Source organism: Aphelocoma coerulescens, chromosome 11 (genome assembly GCF_041296385.1).
Source record: "Aphelocoma coerulescens isolate FSJ_1873_10779 chromosome 11, UR_Acoe_1.0, whole genome shotgun sequence".
Lineage (NCBI taxonomy): Eukaryota > Metazoa > Chordata > Aves > Passeriformes > Corvidae > Aphelocoma > Aphelocoma coerulescens.
In genome coordinates this window covers 9,250,480-9,269,632 of record NC_091025.1, presented here as the reverse complement: position 1 = coordinate 9,269,632, position 19,153 = coordinate 9,250,480, and the positions used below count along the sequence as shown (strand labels likewise).

At 36.2% G+C, this 19,153-nt stretch overlaps 1 protein-coding gene across 6 annotated transcripts in view; it reads left to right on the top strand.

Moving 5' to 3' along the window:
• The first annotated feature begins 938 nt into the window (after window positions 1–938).
• SMPD3 (sphingomyelin phosphodiesterase 3) overlaps window positions 939–19,153 on the top strand; it is a 79,030-nt gene continuing 60,815 nt past the window's right edge. For 4 of the 6 annotated variants that reach the window (XR_011154474.1, XM_069026986.1, XM_069026988.1 and 1 more), the window contains exon 1: window positions 951–1,197. The gene's annotated coding sequence lies outside the window, so the exon portion shown is untranslated. Of the gene's footprint in view, window positions 1,198–1,362; window positions 1,415–19,153 lie in introns of those variants that run through there. The other 2 variants (XM_069026989.1, XM_069026990.1) reach the window with 2 other exon arrangements.

Below are 19,153 nucleotides of genomic sequence, written 5' to 3'. Positions count from 1 at the left end.
TATCCCTGGAAAATGTGCTGATTTATAGATGTTAGACAGTGTACGCAATGTTTAGCTTTGAGTTTAGGTGTTTGAGTGGTGTGAGGCCTTGTGCTGTCCCCCTCTAGGAAAACTGTTGTCTTTGAATATTTTTAACTGCCAGTACTTTCTGAAAATATAAAGACATTCTTCAGATATACAGGTGTTTTTCTGTTCATGATTGTGTTTTTCTACAGTTTAATTAGAGCTGAATTTTCAAACTGGCATGGATTTATCAGAACAACTGACCTTTTCTGCTGGTATCTTCAAGAGAACAAGGACAAAGAAACAGGTGTTCTGGCAGAAAGTTCAAAATGGAATAATTCAAAGTAGTTTCAAAGGCCGAGGGAAACATACCGGTTACATTTCTGTGAGTAGTTGTCAGCTTGTGTAGCTTTGTGCAACTACAGCATAAAACTGTTGTGTGCACAGCATCTGAGTTAATCCTCTGAACTTTTTCCTTTTTTTCCCATTTCAGTGGAAAGACATGAGTGCTTCTGTGAGAACTGTATTTCAACTTTGTAAGTCTGAGTAAAAATAGTTGCTTTACAGAAGTCAGAGCAGTCTGCCCTGCTATGCCCAGAACACTTCTTGGATATATTTGAAGGCAAAGAAGAGCACAACACATTTGGCTGTGTCTTTAATCACTTCAGATGATGTTTAAACTGAGTATGTTCAAATGTAGAATAGTTTTGTTTGGAATAGGTTTTGTCCACACATAATTGCTTGTAAGAGATGCAGTTGCTAATGTACAGCACAGCTGAATGACTGCCAGCTCCTCACAGGGACTGTGGCACCAGAAAGATGTGCCTAATTTATCACATGTGCTTTATATTACTTTCATTAGAAAGGTGGAGCAGTTGGCCAATGACTGTCTACATTTACTCCTTGATGTCAGGTGGATATTGATGTGTTGTTAACTGCTGCTTGTGCTAAAGGCAACAAATAATCAGAGCTGAAAGAAAATAGGAAGAAACAAGGTATTTAGGGAAAGGGAGCATTATAGCATTACTTAGAAACTAAAGCAGACATCCGATACAAATAAAAGGTTACTTTTGCCTTCTGCCTTGTTTGCTCTGGTGAACTGTGAAAGGAAGTGTAAAATATTATGGAAATCAGAGTTTTTTCAATCCTTAAAGACCATTAGAATTATGAATACCAAGCTTTTGTGGAATGATGGTAAGAAATAATTAGTTTGCCATTCTTGTGTCCTGCTTATACGTCTGCGGTAAATGTCTCACCGTGTATTTCTTTAGCCTTAATCCAAGAGAAGGTAAACCAACTTCATATATAACAGATTTTGGATAAGCACTGAAAATGTTGCTTAGAAATTCCAATACTTTAAAAAAAATTAACTAATATTAGTGTTGCCCTATAACAGAGGAAGCACTGAAGGGTAAGTGAAACTCAACATTTCACGTTAGATAGGATGAAGGGGAAATATACTATAAAGGGTATACATGTATAATCTAGACATAGACTGGCAAAGCAGCACCATTCCATTGATACCAATATGATGTTGATTGTGATTGTTTTGATGCAAAGTTGGGGATTTCCCACTGTATACCTTCCTTTTTATAAGAATCAACAAGTAAGATGGTATGATTTTGCAATTTGTTTTCTTTTTTCAGAGTTGTGGGAGATTTGCACATTCTGTTTTAGTAGGGTGTGTGAGAGACTGACTTATGCATACTTATATGGATTGGGCATATGCAATTAAATACATAACATAGGTTAAATTTTAGATTTTTTTGTTTTGGTTTTTTTGGGGGGTTTTATTTTAATTTTTTGTTTTAATCAAAAAACCAGTTGTAAGTAGATCTTGTCAATAGGTAAATAGGTATCTTCCAGATGTGTTGGTAGACTGTGGCTAGCCTGTACAACAAAACATAAAAAAAAGTAAAAGTCCACATTAGAAATTTGGATTTTAACACCATCTGAAGATAGGTGCGTTTTTTTTTTTTTTTTCCCTGCAGGCCTGCAGTTGAAATAAGCTGCATTGATAAATCTTCAGAGAAGTTAAGAAGTGTAGTGATTTCTGTCATTACTGCATTACAAAGCAAGTACTGTCATATCAACTGCAATGAAGTAGTATCTCTCCAGTACTTTTTGTTTAAATTTGCTTGGTGTTTACGCCCATGCCACATGCTACTGTTCCTGGGTATAACGAATTTTGCCCTTAACACTGCAAGGAAGGCACATTTCAGAAGATAGTTAAAGTTCTTTGTATATATGCAGAATTATTCTACTAGGTATGACTAAGCTTATATAAGTGTCAGGTATTTCTGTGTATGATATGGCTCAGAAGCTGCTAAAGTGTAGGTCAAAACCAAACAAGAATGTGTAGTCTAGCTAAGGCTTTGGACTTGTGCTTTCATATTCCAAATGATGACTCAGTGATATTATGTTGTACTGTGGAAATGTGCTCTGACACGTGGTCATCCATCACTGTGAGCCTGTGATCCCATAATAAGAAGTACAGAGATGAATGTTTTATTACAGCAGGGTAGCTTCTACAATTATATATGTAATGAGAGAGGGAGCAAGGGGATTGCAAAGTCTCCATCTTTCTAGAATTAATATGGAACTCAAATGACCTAAAAATGAAGGACATTATGATCCTGGAAAAATTAGCTGGCTTAAGTTTCATTCTTCCCCCCATCATGGCTTGTTAATGAGGAAAATCCTTTCCATTGCTATTTTGAACAAAATGATATTCAGCAAGAACAGAGAGTGCTCATATCTCCTAGATGACACTGAACCCTCCCAACAACCATACAGAATAATTTTATCTCTGCAATGAAATGTCTGTAGTTCACACTATGGTTCTTTCACTATGGTTTGTAGTAGTGAGGTAGCTCCTTTCAGTAGTTGGTTCTTTGTGTTCTTCACCTTAGAAATTACCTATAAGTCAGGAAGAACAGCATGTCTATGTCTGCTTGATTCTGCTTTCTGTCCTTGTGCTTTCTGAAATTCACAAGCATGGTCTGGTATAGAATGTGATTACTCCACAAGTCAATACTGTTTTTCTTAGTAATTTACAGTTATGAATGGTGGGAAAGTTTTTATTGTCATCTGTTCATTCTCTCAAATTGACTAATGCTGACGAGGTTTGACCTGAATATTGGGGAAGAGTAAAGTAAGGAAATCTACCCACAGTGACCAGAGTAATTCTATTTTGTTGTTTGCTTCTAATTCAACACCAGTTCTGGATATGGTAAACAGAGCCACTGATCCAACTGTGTAGCCTTTAAAATCTGGTAATGGTCACTGAAAGCTACAAGGTGGGAATTATATACCTGATTATGCTTGATTTAGTCAGTAACAGAATCATTGATTTCTTAAGGTGCAACAAGACAACTAACAGCCTGCTACACATTCTACAGCTCTCTCCTGAAATGTTAAGAGTTCAAAAGGCCTGTAAGGTCAGGGAGTAGGGCAGTTTAAAAAAATCAGACAAGTCCAGGAACAACTCATATTGAAGAAGGGTCATGGAAAGGAGGGAGGAGATGATTATCTACCCAGCATCACAGTTTATCAGGGACACAACACTAATGCAGCTAATCTGTATAAACCTATTACAGATAGCAGCTAAAAATGGGGGGAAAGGCATGCTCCTGAAACCTGGGAGCAAGGAGAAATCCACGTAGTTGTTGAGTTGCTATGGATGGTACTTGCCAATGTGAGCATGTCGCAGTCAGTGGATAACTCAGCAGATACCTTGCTGATTTTCTAGCTGACATTTGGAAGGGGGCAAAGTGGCAATAATGCTCCTCATGTCTGTTGTGTGTCATTGTATTGTCACTGTGCAGTGTAATAGGAATATGATTTAGGAAACAGCCCTAAATTCATTGAAATTCATTGAAATTGATAGGTATTTTGTTTATCTGCAACTGTGCACTCAGGTTAGGTCCTTTAGTGTCCCCTTTTGTAAAGCAATTAAACATTCTTGAGCTGTCTTTAAGCTTGTTGCTTTCTCCCACTGAACTGTTGTCAGGAGAAAATCAAACATAACATCTGTTTCTCATTGACAGAATTAATAAAATAGAATGCAAACAGGATACAGAGCAAGTGTAATTTCAGCACTGCTGTTACACATCATTCTTGCCTAGCAATGGAAGAGGCAAGTTCAACTAGATATCCTGCAACAGCCCTCAAGATTAATTCCTTTAAGTAAAGCTGTCAATTTTGTCATTACATCTCAAGTTTCTATCAGAAGTTCTAATGGAAATATATGTAGCTTCTGTTGTCTGTTCTCTCACTTTAAGGAGAAGGACAGAAAAAAGAGTCTGATGCCAGGGTTGCTAGATTGATGTCAGAATTATGTGTTCCACTTCAGGGACTTGCATACTTGGTTGCCTGCCTGCTGTTAGACTTAATTGGGAACTTTAAAGGGCTGTTAAATTTTGTGGAGGTGCTTGCAGGGTTATACCATCATTTTTCTTCTGCTCTCTGCTTTGCTCTGTGATGATTGCTAAAACATTTAAGACCCTAGTTTGAACCATCGGTAGATAGACTTAATATTAAATTGTGGAACTGACTGGGTGCTCAAATCAGCAGATAGTATTTTGAATGGACATATCAGCATGTTCAGACCAAGAAGGAAGGAGTGCAGTATAGAATTAGAGGCTTTTGAGAGCCTGTCTTTTAATTAAAAATCCGCCTCCCAAAACCCATAATATGCAGAGTTGAAATTTAATCAGCTCACGTTAGTTAGTGCCTTATCACTGAATCAGTTTTTTTGGCAACAGAACCAAACACTGTGGGAGATGGATATGAAGGAATTTCCACTTAGAAAGTAGAGCATTTGAGATAAGTATTACAAAATTACTGTGGATCTTTAGGGGAATAAGTCCATAAAAACTTTGGATTTACTGCTTTTTTTATTAACAAAATGTAATCACTGTCTTGCTATAATAAAATATATTAAAATGCTGCTTAAAGTATATCTTGTTAACCTCTCAGCAATCCTAGACATTTTTAGCAGTGAAATTAACATTTGTTTAGAGCAAATAAAATTTTCAAGTTAGAAAGAGCTTACAGAGAGCTACAAGCTATGCAGGATTGTTTTTCATCCATTTTTCTTTTTTACCAGAGTAATTAGGCAAGTTGCCAGGCAGCACAATGGAAAAGACATTTTCTTTAATAGAATGTGTTTTTACAGGCACTGCTGGACACATACAGACATCTCCTGTATTTTTCTTCCTTGTGATGCTCTCTCCCTGCTTGTATTTTCAATGGGAAAGACTTTAGGTCATTAATTAATTTTTTTCTAAGTTGTCTACAGGCTATTTGGGGTTTGAGCCATGTCAGTTAGTAAGACAATTGCTCACATTGGCCACAGTGTTTCTGGTTTTTTTTTGGCTTCGAGGTACCATGAGGATACTTGATATGGAGCAATGTTAACTAGGATGCAAAGAACATTCTGGAACTAACACATGCAAGTAACTGTCCTGCATGTTTTATAGCAATGCAGGCGTTTGCAGGACTACAAGAATGCTTCTGCAGCTCAGGTACTCACCTCTGTAGCTCCCTCTGATCTCCAGTATGAGTCTTTGTGAAGAAAAAGTACTTTACTGCAGTAGTTCCTTAACTCTTTGCTTTATATTGATTTTCTATCATTTTAGGACTGGCTGTGTTTTCAAGAATATTTTCTTTGGCTGAAATGGTGAGCACTTTTTGCAGACAGCCAAGCTGCAGAGAAGGTTTTTGTGTTCTGTCTGGTTTAAAAGGCTGTGACACCATTTAACTCCTGTTCCTGACCCATGGTACCTGAGATTTCTAGAACCTTCAGTGTGATTTTATGGTATTTCTGATTTTATTGAAATCTAGTCTACATGTTGTGTGGATTTGGTAGCATCTGTTTTTCATTCTGCTACTGTAGTTCAACTGTTAGAATATGAATAATCAAATCTGGAGTTGATTTTTAAAAGATCAGACTCTCAGCATTAGCAATTCACTTAGTAGTTGGAGGTACATTTAATTTCCTTTAAATATTTTTAAAGCCTAAGTGTAAGCTTTCAGATATAAAATTTGAGTTGTTTGGAATTAAGTTGGTAGGAAACTGATAATTTGAGTTTAACCAGATTGTTTTTCATGGGTTTGAAATGCATGACCTTGAAAAGATTTTGTGTTGTAGGCTTTCATCAGCACTAGTAAGCTGTTTAGCAGAAAGCAACCTCTTCTCTTCCAAAGTCTGTTGTGAAGTCCAAAGTCCTCCTTCCAGTGCTGTAAATCTTTTTTTTTACTCTAGTTCAGTGAGTTACTTAGCAAAAATTCCACCTCTTCTATTGCAGAGGCAGCTGTCTTTTAATGTTTATTGTGCCTTTTAATTTAGACTCCAGTCCCAGTTTGTGTCAATGTAGCCTTTTCAGGAGGGTAAAATACAGAATACAAAAATGTATGTTAGGTTCAAAAACTTTTAAAGGCTTTTCTTGGGTTGAGCAAATTTTGTGTTAGGTTTTAGAACTTTACAAACTTGTTTTGGATGGAGCAAATTCTGCAACTAATTGCATCTAAAGAATCTGTGAGACTACTGCTTATTGAGAGAGCTTTTACTTTCATTTCTATATGTGAAATGCAAACATTTTGCATGATTGCTGCCATCTTCCAGAAAATCTGTGCTTTGTGGGATGAGTTGAGTGGTTTTGACCATTTTACATAAGCTCTACAGCACTTGAAATCTTTTAGTCACAGCACGGTAATAAGTGGCTGTGGTAGGTTTGATTTCTGTACAGTCTCTGAATAACTGGAGTCTGAACAATGTATGTGGTGTATACATATGATTTGATGTACTAATACAATAAGTAGTAATAATAATGATAATAATAGTATTCAAGCTGGTGCATAACTTGTTCCTGATGAACTAAAGGGAATTAACTCGAGGTTATAGGGGAACCATTTTCCTGTGCCTCTTAATTGCAGATTCAGTTGATACTTTGGCTAATACACTTCCACTGCTTGGCTGTGGGAGGGGCATGACCTCATAAAAAATCCTCAAAATTACAGTAACAAAATGGAACCTTAGGGAGAGGAATGCCTCCATTACAGAGGTTGTGCTGCTTCTGCCCTGTGCTTGCAACCTTAACCCTTCTGTGAGCTGCATCAGAAAATGCTGCTGGGAGAGGATGGGATCTTTAGTCCCAGACTCTTTTCACTCTTCATTTCTAGTTATAGGCCAATTTCACCTGATACACTTAGACCTGGGAGAGTGCAGTTAAATAAAGGTTTTGTTCAAAATTACTTTATTTCAGAATTTGCATTCTAGACATGTTTTGGGTTTTTTGATTAATATTTTATATATATTAGAATTCAAAGAGATTGAGTGGGGAATTGAGGATGTTTTTATATGCTAAAGAAAGTGATTTTATTGTTAATGTTTCTAAGAGTAGAAAAAAAGATCTACAGTTAAAAATGAATTGCATATAGAAAACTACATTTGAAGTTGCAAGTAAAGAAGATATTTAAGGTTTTGTTCATGGAAAATACAGCACATCTTCCACTACTTAGCTTCATGTGTATAATGTACTGTCTTACTTGAAGATCTCTGCTGGGGTGGAACAATTTCTCCTAGAGTATACAAAGCTTAATATTATTGTTTGGCACACATCCTGGTGAAGGACCTGGGAAGTGTCAGAAGTTTGGTTACTCAGGCTGAAATTTTTTCAATTTCGTGCTTAATTTGTATTAGTGATCATATAGCACATGCTATACAGGCACGTCTGTGTGTGCTGTATACCTGCTGACATAATTTTTTATTGCAGAGTGTCTCCACCTTCTTGATATAAAGTGATCTTATTGACCTCAGAAAAGTAAATTAAAAAATAGTTGTGGGTCATGTTACTGTATTGAAAGAAAAATCCTTACGTGCTATTTTGCAATCTAATCACAAAGGCTTCTCTTTACAAAAAATAGGACTAATACTTGAATATTTGTTCCATCTTCATTCCTCCCTACCATTTTCCCATGTTTATAAATGTGTTACAGACCAAGTGTTGATTTTTTAAATCAACTTTTGTGATCCTTTCATGAGTGACATTCTGTTCACATAGATTGCAGCTGGCAAATGAGGAAAATGGGTCACAACCAGGGAAAACTGTTCATAGGCCCCAAATATCTAACTTGTATTTGTCTGGTTGGTAATTGGTCAGAAGAACCCCTTCAGTGGTTCCTTCTGAGGAGCAATCTGAGAACTGAGATGCAGCAGCAGCAGCTGTTCTTGTGGCCCTCAACAGTGATGGAAGTTGTTCACTGTTCCCTTCAATCTATAAAAGATCAACTAATACATTCTGGCAGCAACTTTTCAGCTTGTAGTGACACCATGTGTGTAGATATTTCATCCAAAAATTAATCTGAAATTGAAGTTCAAGAGAGTGCTCAGTCCCTGTTAGACAGCTGATGCTCTAAATCTTTGCTGTTTCTTTCCTCTTCTGCCTCTGGCTTTGAAATGCTGCTGGGAAGGCTCAGAAGCTTGGTAGTTTTCCAGCCAGTAGGATGAAGTGGTAGCTGCACTGGAGCAGTTCCTTAGCTGTAGTTTCTGAACCCAAGGTTGCTCTATTCTTGTATTTTACTGTATTAGGTGGAAGTTTTGTTCAGACTTAATACAAACAGGAAGGACCTTTCCTATATAGAGAAGCTGTTTCATTATGTAACTTATTTTATATCTCTCTTCTATCTATGTGAAATGTAATAATTTCTCAAAATTGTCAGTCACCTTAAAAATCATATACAAAGGCATTTTGTTATTTTTAACTATGAAATATACAATTGGATTATTTCAGTCACCTATGAACCAATTTAAAATAGAAAACTAATAAGCACTTTTCATTAAATCTATTGGTATTTATTGACTGATAGCTATGTGTGAATACTTACATTTTTAAGGAGAAAAAAATTATTTAATGCTTTCATTTATTAAAAAAAATAGTTTAATAATCTTCATTTGTTTGACTCAGGGGTGGCTTTTTTTATTAGAGATTTGCTGTCTCATTTTTGAAAAGCCCATTGTTTGCTTCTGAAAGGTTCTTAATAGAGCTTTAACAGGAGACTAAATTTGAACAGCCAGAAATATTTGAATAAAAAGTTTGCTCATTCTCACTCTGGGTTGTTTAAATTTTAATCTTTAGAACTGCACCAAAATACATGAAGATGTCTCCACTGTGCCTCTGCTGCAACTTTAGCCTTTGAATTTATTCTCTACAGCAAAATCTTGTATGTGCTACTGATTCTCTATCAACATAATTATTATTTGTGTGTTATACACATCAGAATTCTACTTCTGAAATGAGATATTAGGAAATCTAATTTCTTTTGACTTGTAGGGAGGAAAAAGTTATATACTTAGGTATTTTACACACAGACTATTCTAAAAATGTTTGAAATACTGTATTGTGATTCTTGTATTAACTTCTATTTGATCAAATTGATGTTGAGTTATTCCTCAGTAACGTTGAGTTATACAAATCTAATTTCTGGTTAAGAAACAATAGTCTTACTTATGCAGAAACAAGAGAGGACTGAAAGAAAGCGTGAAACATTAAGCACCGATCTTACATCCTGTTTAGGTGAGGGTTTTTTCACTCCTTTTCAAGGTCTTGGGTAACAGTGCATGAAGAACCAGGCTGAGTTAACTGGATATTTTTTCCTGAGGAAGCTGCACTTTTGTTTTATTCATAAATGTGAAAAAAATGGATTAGCACTTTGGCCCTAGCTAATAGTTAAAGGAAGGGTTGCAAACACCCGAGTTCTATCTATGTTTCCTAGTTGGGGACCAGAAATTTGTCATTGCTTAGTAAATTTAATGTGCAGGGAACTCATATGCAGTAAAACAAACTGTATGATTATATTTGTAACAATGTCACTAATTCCATGTAGTATGAAAATGGAATTGTATGCCTGATTGCACATGGGAAGTATAAATTAAAACTAAGTCTACTGGTCCAAATGTTTGACTGTTCACCAGCTGATGATGAGCAGGTGCTTTATAGCTGTGTCTTCCCAGCCTCTGCACAGTTGAGAAAAACAGCAGTTACCATTTCCCATCTAAATCCAGTTCCTATTGAAGAATATTGTAGACAAAGGAAATAGACCTTCTTGATGACTTTTACTTCCGTGGGTTATGTAGAAAATATGGATCAACTGAAAACAAGATAATTTGCTGAATAGAGTTTTTTTCTGTTTATCTCCCACCTTAAGAAAAAACAATTTTGAACCAAAATTAATGAAAAATTATACTTTTATATTTTCAAAATAAAATATTTAGGGATTTCATTAAAAATTCTTTTTTTCAGTTATTTTCTGAAGAAAACTTCTAAAATCAAAACACAATTATTTAAAATTACTGACTTTGGAATTAAATTATGATACAAGGGGCAGAGAGTTGAACATTTTCTACTTCTGAGGAAATATTTCAGTATTTTAGACCTTTTGCTGACCTGTGAAAATAATTCCATACAGAGATTTTCACAGGAGTTCACAGAAAAGAATCTTGTATATTTTAGACTTATTTTAAAGCCCAGACCCAAATGTATTTTCAGATGATAGTGTAGCCATGACAAAAGTGAGATCAGTGTCTGCTGCAATACTGAACCATGTCTAAATTTTGATTGTGGACAATTTATTAGTAGTTAGATCTTACAGAAACTAGTAATTTTGGCCAGAGTTGTACAAAACTGTAAGAGGCAGTGATGGCTCCATAAAGGTTTGTCTTGTCCATTTTAGGTTGGCAAGAACATTCAGCAAGGCAGGGAGATGGTGAGGAGAAGAATGAGCTCTGGAAATCTGAGAGGGCTGTCAGCAGGAACCACAGACAGAACTTGAATCTAAACATTGGTGTGGGGGTGGAACTGAGCAGCTCTGTCTGAGTAATGGCAAGGCTTGAAGTGGGGAGGGGGGAACAGATCTGCTCTTTCCCACAGGCTTCACAGGGCATGTTTTAGCTCTCCTGTCACTTAAGGGCAGAATTCTCTCATCTTCCTTGAATGACTTTCTTGGTGCTTTTTTCAGTGCACACTGTCTTTTGAAATTTACAGTGGGGTGGGGTTTTTTGGGGGCAAGGATATGTGTGTTTGCTTTCTTTGGGAAATGCTGTCTTTTTACAAATTTTTAATTACTTTTTTGCATTTAGTTTCTCCTACAGCTTGCTTCATTCTATATTGGGTACTGGTTTCCTATTTTGTCCTATTTTGGCTTAATTTCTTTTCTTCCTGTTTGTTTTGCTCATAATTTTGCAGTTGAAGTTTTCCAAAGATCTTTACAATAGGCTCACAATTTTAAAGTATTTTTTGTGTTTGGAAACCATAATGTTTGTGTATAGGGGGGTCTCTTCATCTCACAAAAGTTCACAGACATTGTAGGCTTGAGTTATCAATAATCAGCTCAGCCATACTCACAGTCAAATGTTAAAATTGTATTTGCAGGTGTTGCTTGCATAAAGCCAAATGTAATTGCTAGAGAGGTCAGAGGAAATGGGATTCACTTGTCTGTGTACCAGGTTCACAACTGACTGCAGTGATGAGCAGCAGGACTCTTGTATGTCCAACTGCTCCCCTGCAGAAAGTCTTAGAATGGTTCTCAAACCTGTCATCAAAAGTTTGTCCTGTTATTGCAAAGGGTGAACTTGTCCCATGTAGAAGAGTACTTAAATCACAGTTGGTAGTCCCAAGCTTCCTATTTTCTTTAAAGTCAGATTTGACCAAAATATTAGCAACCAGCATGGCCTTTTCCTTTGCTTAACCACAGGGTACAAATCTCAGGTTTTTAACTGCTGCTAATCTGTTGCTGAATCCCACTGAGGAGAAAAGGTTGCTGCATAATGATTTCCAAATAGGTCTTTAAAATTAGAAAGCAATATGTTTATTGGGAAATTACACAAAGTTCCTCTTGTCTAGTATTAAATTTGAAAGCTTTGCATTAGAAATACCTTGTGGAGCATTAGTTTGTCCATGCTGCAGTACTCTTCAGACAGAAGTTATTTTCAGGGACCAGTAGCATATTCATGGTTTTGTGAGGAAATGCTAAACTGCTGGGGAAAGTAACTTGGTTTTGTTTTATTTTACAAATCTTCTCAAGAATTTGGTAATGGAATGTGTTCTGGAATGTTTACACCAAGTAGCTGTGTAATCTTGATAAAAGTAGGCTGCTGGGAGGACATTTTTTCTTTTCAAGAAAACTGTTTATAGCTCTTGAGTCTAGAAAGATTGGTGCATGAAAATTGACTTGCAGAAGCAGAGATGAGTACTTATAAGATAAAAATCTGTGTTAGTAGCATTGCAGAAACCTTTTCTTCCTTAAAGTCTTCTATGAATAGTCACATTACTATTATATGTTCATAATCATTGATATATAATCTTTCTTCCTTTAACAGCTGAGTATAGAACTGTTCTTACCTTTTGCATGCTGGTATTGCTAAAATCAGAAGTGTATGTGCTAGGACCTGGTGTGAATATTCACCTGTGTGATTCCTGTTGATGTTAATAGAAAAACAGAGCAAACTTTTTTAGGAGCCAGATCTTCAGCCCAGCAAAGTCAAGAATACGTGTTCCTGATAGATAGGTGTTGGAAGGTGCTGTCTTCTGGTGTGGCCAGCCTTCAGGGAATTCCATGGGGTCTCTCTATGAGTACAGCAGGATGTGGCTGCAGTCAGGATATCTCTGCAAAACTGCAGTAATTATCTGCAGTATCTGTAAGCTGAGGGGATGTGCTGAAGTCTGCTGCTGAGAGAGGAAGGTGCTGAGCACAGTGCTGGAAATATCCATAGTTGGCTGGGGAATATGGCAAAGAGAAATTGATGTTTTGGGTTTTTTTTAAAAAAAAAGAGTCCTGAAACTTCTGATGTGTTGGTGAACATTAAACATTGTTTAGGAATACACATATTGAATAAGCTTTGTTCATTTGTGAGGTATAAATATTGTAAAAAATGAACATTTTAAGCCTTTGGGAAGTCAATGTGTTCAGGTACCTGTGGATATAGGACACATCTGCACAGTTAACATATTTCTGCATTATACAAAATGTTGAATCAATCAGTACCTCTGAAAACTGATATGGAGAATATGTCTTTCTGTCTGGCTGATTCAGAACAGAGTAGTTCAAAAGCACAATGAAAAGCAGTCATTGTTTTGTCTTATCACTTTTGTGCCATATGTTCATTTACTCAACTGAAATGGTGACTGTATAAGACTATCCAGTCTCCTCTACAGGATTGTCTGGAACTGTGTAAAGGGTTTCTGACAGGTGTTTGTAGTAACTGTTGAACTTAAAACTCAGTCGTACATTTCATTTTACTTTTGACACTTTTTTTTGCAAGAAGTTTCTAAAGGGATTAGAGCATATTTTGCTTCAGAAATATTAATTGTAAAGCCCTGATTATTGCAGACAATGCATGAGGTACTCAGTAATTCCAAACAGAGTTTGTGGAACCTGATGGTAGAACAAAAACATACAGCTAGATGTCAAGGATGGGGCATTGATACAAAGTAAAATCTTTCATTACCTGATTGCCAAAACCAGCTTTAATGACCATGCTTTGGCACAGAAATTTCTCATGCTTTGCTCAGTAATAGGTAAATATTTAGAACTCTGAAAATGCCATTGTTTGTTGCACAGTTCTTTTTCAGCAGAAATCTGCTGTATTTCCCTGGAAATTTCTTCTTCATCAGGAATTGATGAAATTTATGAGAGAATAGTAAACACATCTCATGTGAATGATAGCAAGGCAAGCATATTGTTGATAAAAATGTATTTTTTGGTTGAAGTTTTTTTATTATTGTTATTTTGTGGGCTTGTTTTAAGTATACTGTAACTGGAAAATGCTGAAATGTGGAACATCTCAGTTGTGGCAGAAATTAATGGCAGGCCTGAGTGATGCAGTTGGAAATACAAAACAAATGTAATGCAATTTATTTGGCTTTGGTGACTTGCAGTCATCAGGAAAATCTGAGGTGTCTATTATGTATGACAAATGTGCTGGTGAATCCAGGATTGGAAAAATAACTTTTCATTACTACAGGCAATACTATACTTGATTTGTTAGGCAAGATTTGCAAGAACATAATGAGAATTGCTTTGTCATTTAATAGATGCTTAAAAGATGCAGTGAGGTTGGATGAGATGTGAGGGATGTCTGTTAAGGAAGTGGTTACTGTAAGCCCCAGTGATGCTAGACTGCTAATACCATCTGCCCCTTTATCTTCTGATTGTCTTATTTGCAAGATTTCTGTTTGCATCGTTTTAGAAGCTGCAGTGCTTGAATGTGCAGGATCTTGTAGCTATAGTAATTTTTTACAGTATGGGTGGGAAAATTATTCATGTACCATTGGCCACCTGACTGTAAAGCATCATAAAAAGTGATTATTACTTTTTTTAGTGCAGATAGTATAGAACTGTCTTGTGGAATATTTGATATATATTTACCAGCTGGTAGGCCTAAATCAATGACAACATTTTCTGTTTCTATGCATCCCTTCTGACAGTTGTACAATTACAAGGCATATGATGTTTAACCAACCGGTGAGACATGTATGCAGGGGATCTTTATTAACTTTTGTATGGAAAATTCTGAGGCTTGGTACTAGAATTTTTTTCAAACATTGTTGCTTGTTCTTATTTACAGCACTCTGTATAGTGTGTATAGCAGTTACCTGTGTTTTTTCAACTAGCATCTGATACACTGTCATGAAGATACTGCTGCTCAGGAGCACAAATTTTAACAGCAATCCCTAAAGGGTCACCTCTTATTCTTTACCTAAACCTATGTAATTTTTGTTGGTTTGCTAGAAGGAAATTCTTTCATTGCAATTTCAAAATACAGTAAGATTTAGATATTGGTTTCAGTTTAAAAGGGAAGAGCAATATTAGAAGGGAAGAGGGCATTTTTGAAGTCTAAGTAACTGTCTGTAAAAATACTGTCAAATTTCCAAAAGAATGGCATGCAGAGAGGTCAAAAATAATAATTAACAGACTTAATAAAAGACATAATTAGCAAGATTAAAGGAATAAAATATCTAATGCAAAGGACGGGGGATTTCTTTTAGTCATGTTGGCAGTAATAACAAATTTCTCATGGGAAGTCTCAGTCAATTTTAGACATTGACAGATACTGCTGTTCTTTAAGTAGAATTTGCTGGGTACAGAGAACAAATTAGATTATTTCTGTAAGCCTAGAGTTTACTAATATGTAAATCACTGTACGTATTCTGAGTGATTTCACATCTATGATCCTGCGAAGTGTTAGAATTCTCCAGTGTGAAGAATGAACAAATAAAGTCAGCATTTGTTCATGAGTGAAAATCACTCTTTCTGTTCTCCAAGTAGCTGATGGGCTGATTAAACTCGTATGGCCTATTGACTTTCACAACAAATATTCTTCTTTGGAGCTGAAAGGGGAAGACACCAGGTGCAGGGGAAAATAGGGCTTCTCTTCTTGCTCTGACTGTTGAGTATGAATGATGACAGACATAGAAACTCAGATACAAAACTGCCAGTACACCTGTTGCTCTCCTGCTGTGGTATTTCGATGGTAGAAACACCTAACAGTGTTTGAGAATAATTTTGGAACCATGTGTTTACCATGCTAGCTCAGTATCCCACTCTATTTACTGTGGCACTTTGTTGTCCACTGATGAGGATGGACTTCCTGGGAATGCTGTTTGAGTCAGTGAAGTAAATTTTGGAAAACAGCAGCCCTTTCCAGCAGCTTGCACCTGACCTTTCAGAAGCTGAAATTCCAATTTCCTGATCCAGATGGTTGAGGAAATAGAATAAGTCTCTACAGAATCTTTACAGATGCAAACAGTTCATTAATAATTCAAATTGCCTGAATTAAGAGAGTCATTCCATTCTTTATTCAGTGTCTGAATTAGTGTAATCTTATTTCCTTTATTTCCTGTACTGCCTTTACCAAATCTTATTTTGATATAGCATATGATTAGGCCATGCTATGAAATAGCATGTTGTGAAGGGTTCTATTGAATGACTTTGGTAATAATTTAGACAGTGATGACTAGCACGTATTTGAAAAGAAATCTTTACATATAACACCCAGAACAAACAGCTCATAGTATTATATAATTATGTCCAGTCATTTGCAGTTACATCTCAGGGTGACAAACAATCTGGTCTAACAGTAATTTGGATAAGAACTTCCAGACATAACTAGGTCTTCTATTCAGTATATTCTGTATATCTAGTTTTATGTAATTTTGGTCCTGCTTAAATATTAGCTGTTTTAGCATTCAGTTTTAAAATTGTTCAGGCTGTTTTGTCTTAAAAATGAGGTGAAGTTCTTGTTATTATTGCAAATGGGCAGCTCTTTCACTATTAGGTGTTTTGAAATTAGTCTTGCACTTCCATTTTGGGCACTAAAGGTGTCCTCTCTCTCTTGCACAAAGGGGTGTGAGAGTCATTAAAAATGTTAAGTTACAAAAAAAGGCAGGTGATCTTATGAATTTAATAAAATAAAATTAATTAAAATAAAATTTAAAGGTGTTTCTGGCCAATGGGAACAATATGGAATTCAGTGGTAACACTTAAACCTTATTAAAAAAAAAAATCTATTTTTAAATTCTAATGTTTTTTTAACTATCACTGTCCATCTAAGAAATGTTATGTTTAGATGGCAAGTTCACTCCAGAACTGCTGTACAGCTACTGCACAGAACTCTGTGTCAGTCAGCCAGAAACACTGGTTAGCCCATACTGCCAGGCCTGGATTCTCACACTGCGAGCAGAGCCCTGCAGACTGAGGCTCATGAAGGTGAACTGAGCTCAAGTGGAGATGAAGTGCCCTATTGTTCAATCAAGAAGAAAAGCTCTTAAATACTTATTTGAGTTCCTGATTGGTTTTTGGCCATACCTGCTTAATCAGTATGCTGCCAATAACCTCTACTAGCGAGAACTGGGCTCTCCAGAAAAGTAGGGATTGTAGGTACTAATCAGAGCAGGTTTGCATTTTTTTTTCTGATAGTAAAAGTGTAAATGCACCATGCTGTTTCAGTTGTTCATCTCGTAAACATTTATTTGAAACATAGATAATTCCCCTCTCTTCTTGTTTTTAATAAAGGGATTTTCTTTGAGAGGGAAGGAATAGCCTGATTTAAAGTATTTATATTTCTAATAGGCTCTGTAATGCTCTGCTGTAGAATTGACTTGCAATTGGTTGCACTTTGAGTTCTACAAAATTGAATGGTAAAGTAACAGCAAAACATGAAAGGCCCAGATCACCCCCTCTCACACCTGCAGTCGTTGTAAATGCCATTTCTGCAAACATCAGGCACACAGCACTGAGGCTGACAAGGCTTTCTGGCTTCTCTTTGTCAGGTAGCAATTGTTAGGTTATGTGAACATGAATACAGAAGAATTTCCACATCCACTTGTCCCACTGATGATGGCCAAAGCATTTTGAATGCTTTTGTGAAAGGTCAGCTTTGTTGATGGGAAGCAAGAAAGGGCAGTGGTTTTAGAGATCTAATGTTAGGTGAGGTGAAGTGGAAGAACTGAGACATGGGAGGGATATTACAAGCAGCCAAGACACTTCTGTTAATTATATTGCTTTTAAATTTTTTTTTCTAAAAGCTCTAAGGAACTGGAAAAGAACGAACTTGAGATTTGATTAATGGTTGCCTAGACTGCAGTTTGAAAGAAATGGATAGAGTGCTTTTGAAATAGATTTGACTTTTAAAAAAGAAAGATAATCTGTTATTGCTCTATTTCTTACATCATTGTCTGGCAAATGAGATACACTTTGAAAGAACAAAACATAGCTGAGATACCAGTGTGACAGCCCATCTAATTCACAATCATAGAAACTTCCAGAAGGCATCAGAACCATGTTCTCTGTTTCTGCAAGAAGAGTTAGCACTACTCCTACATGGTAGTGCAGAGAGGCATCACATACTATAGGTTCCTGTAGTGCCTGGAGTGTTGTTTTGTTCAAAAATAAACATTTCCTAACTACTGAGTAAACACATGCATCTATAAAAGAGAAAGTTACATAAATCTTTAGACTGACAAGACTACTTCATTCACTCAGTTATTTGCCATGGGATATATTAGAGCCCCCTGGGCATCTCCATAGCATGTCCACAAGTATTGTTTAATGAATTCATAAGTTATTTGTTATGTACCACATGCCTTTGAGTGGATCATGTCAGCATATATTGTGCTAAGGGAAAGTAGAAAAGGGCTACACTAATAGGAAATGGCTCACTTGGTCATTGAGGCAGTCCTGGAGACACTTACAAAGTTAAGCACTATGCATTGTGATTTTGACTTTTTTTTCTGATGGTCTTCTAATATCTAGTGTTTCGTTAGCCTGTAAGTTATTATTCTGTGATAAAAATAATGGAAGTATGAGGCACTCTTTTCTTTGTTTGAAAATTTAAGTTGCCATTTTTTCTGTATATAAGATTGGATCTACTAAGATGATGACTGCTAAAGCAACCTGTTTAAAGACTTTTTCCAATTTTGAGCGTTCTCCTGCTTTTCTACTGAAATTGATAATGAAGATATCAAAGTGAAAATGAAATTTAGTCTATTCTATCCTTAACATGACTGTGGTCAGATTGACAAAGCTGTTGAAGTATATTTTTTTCTTGACACTGTTTTAAGGAGTATAGACATGTATAACTGTTCCTTATGAATTTTTTGTTGTTGTTTTGTTTTGTTTTTTAATCCAAGTTGTGCTTTTGCTCTTTCCTCATGCAGGATTGGTTGTATTTGCAGACAAACCCCCTCTTCTTTATTTCCCCAAATAAGCAGTGCTAACAGTCTAAATTTACCTGATCCTGAAGCTAACAAAAAACTCATATGACTGCTAATAGGAAAAAAAAGAAAGACGTAGAGCCTGCAGTTACCATGCCAACACTGTTCCCTGGGGTGTAGCATCACAGAGATGGATGCTGTGAAATTAAGATCTGTGTGATAGGTAGGAGGTACCTTTGCATGTGACTGTGCACTACTTGGAGCTTTCATGTGCATTATAATTTGCCATTTGTATTTTTAATGTTATGCACTAATCTGGTCTTTGTTGTTCCCTTCACTCTCTGTGTGCACGTGACAGTTTCCTATTTTCGTGGAACGAGAGAATTTGGTGTTTCAAAACATACAGTGTATGTAGTAAGTTCCATGAAAAATGATTA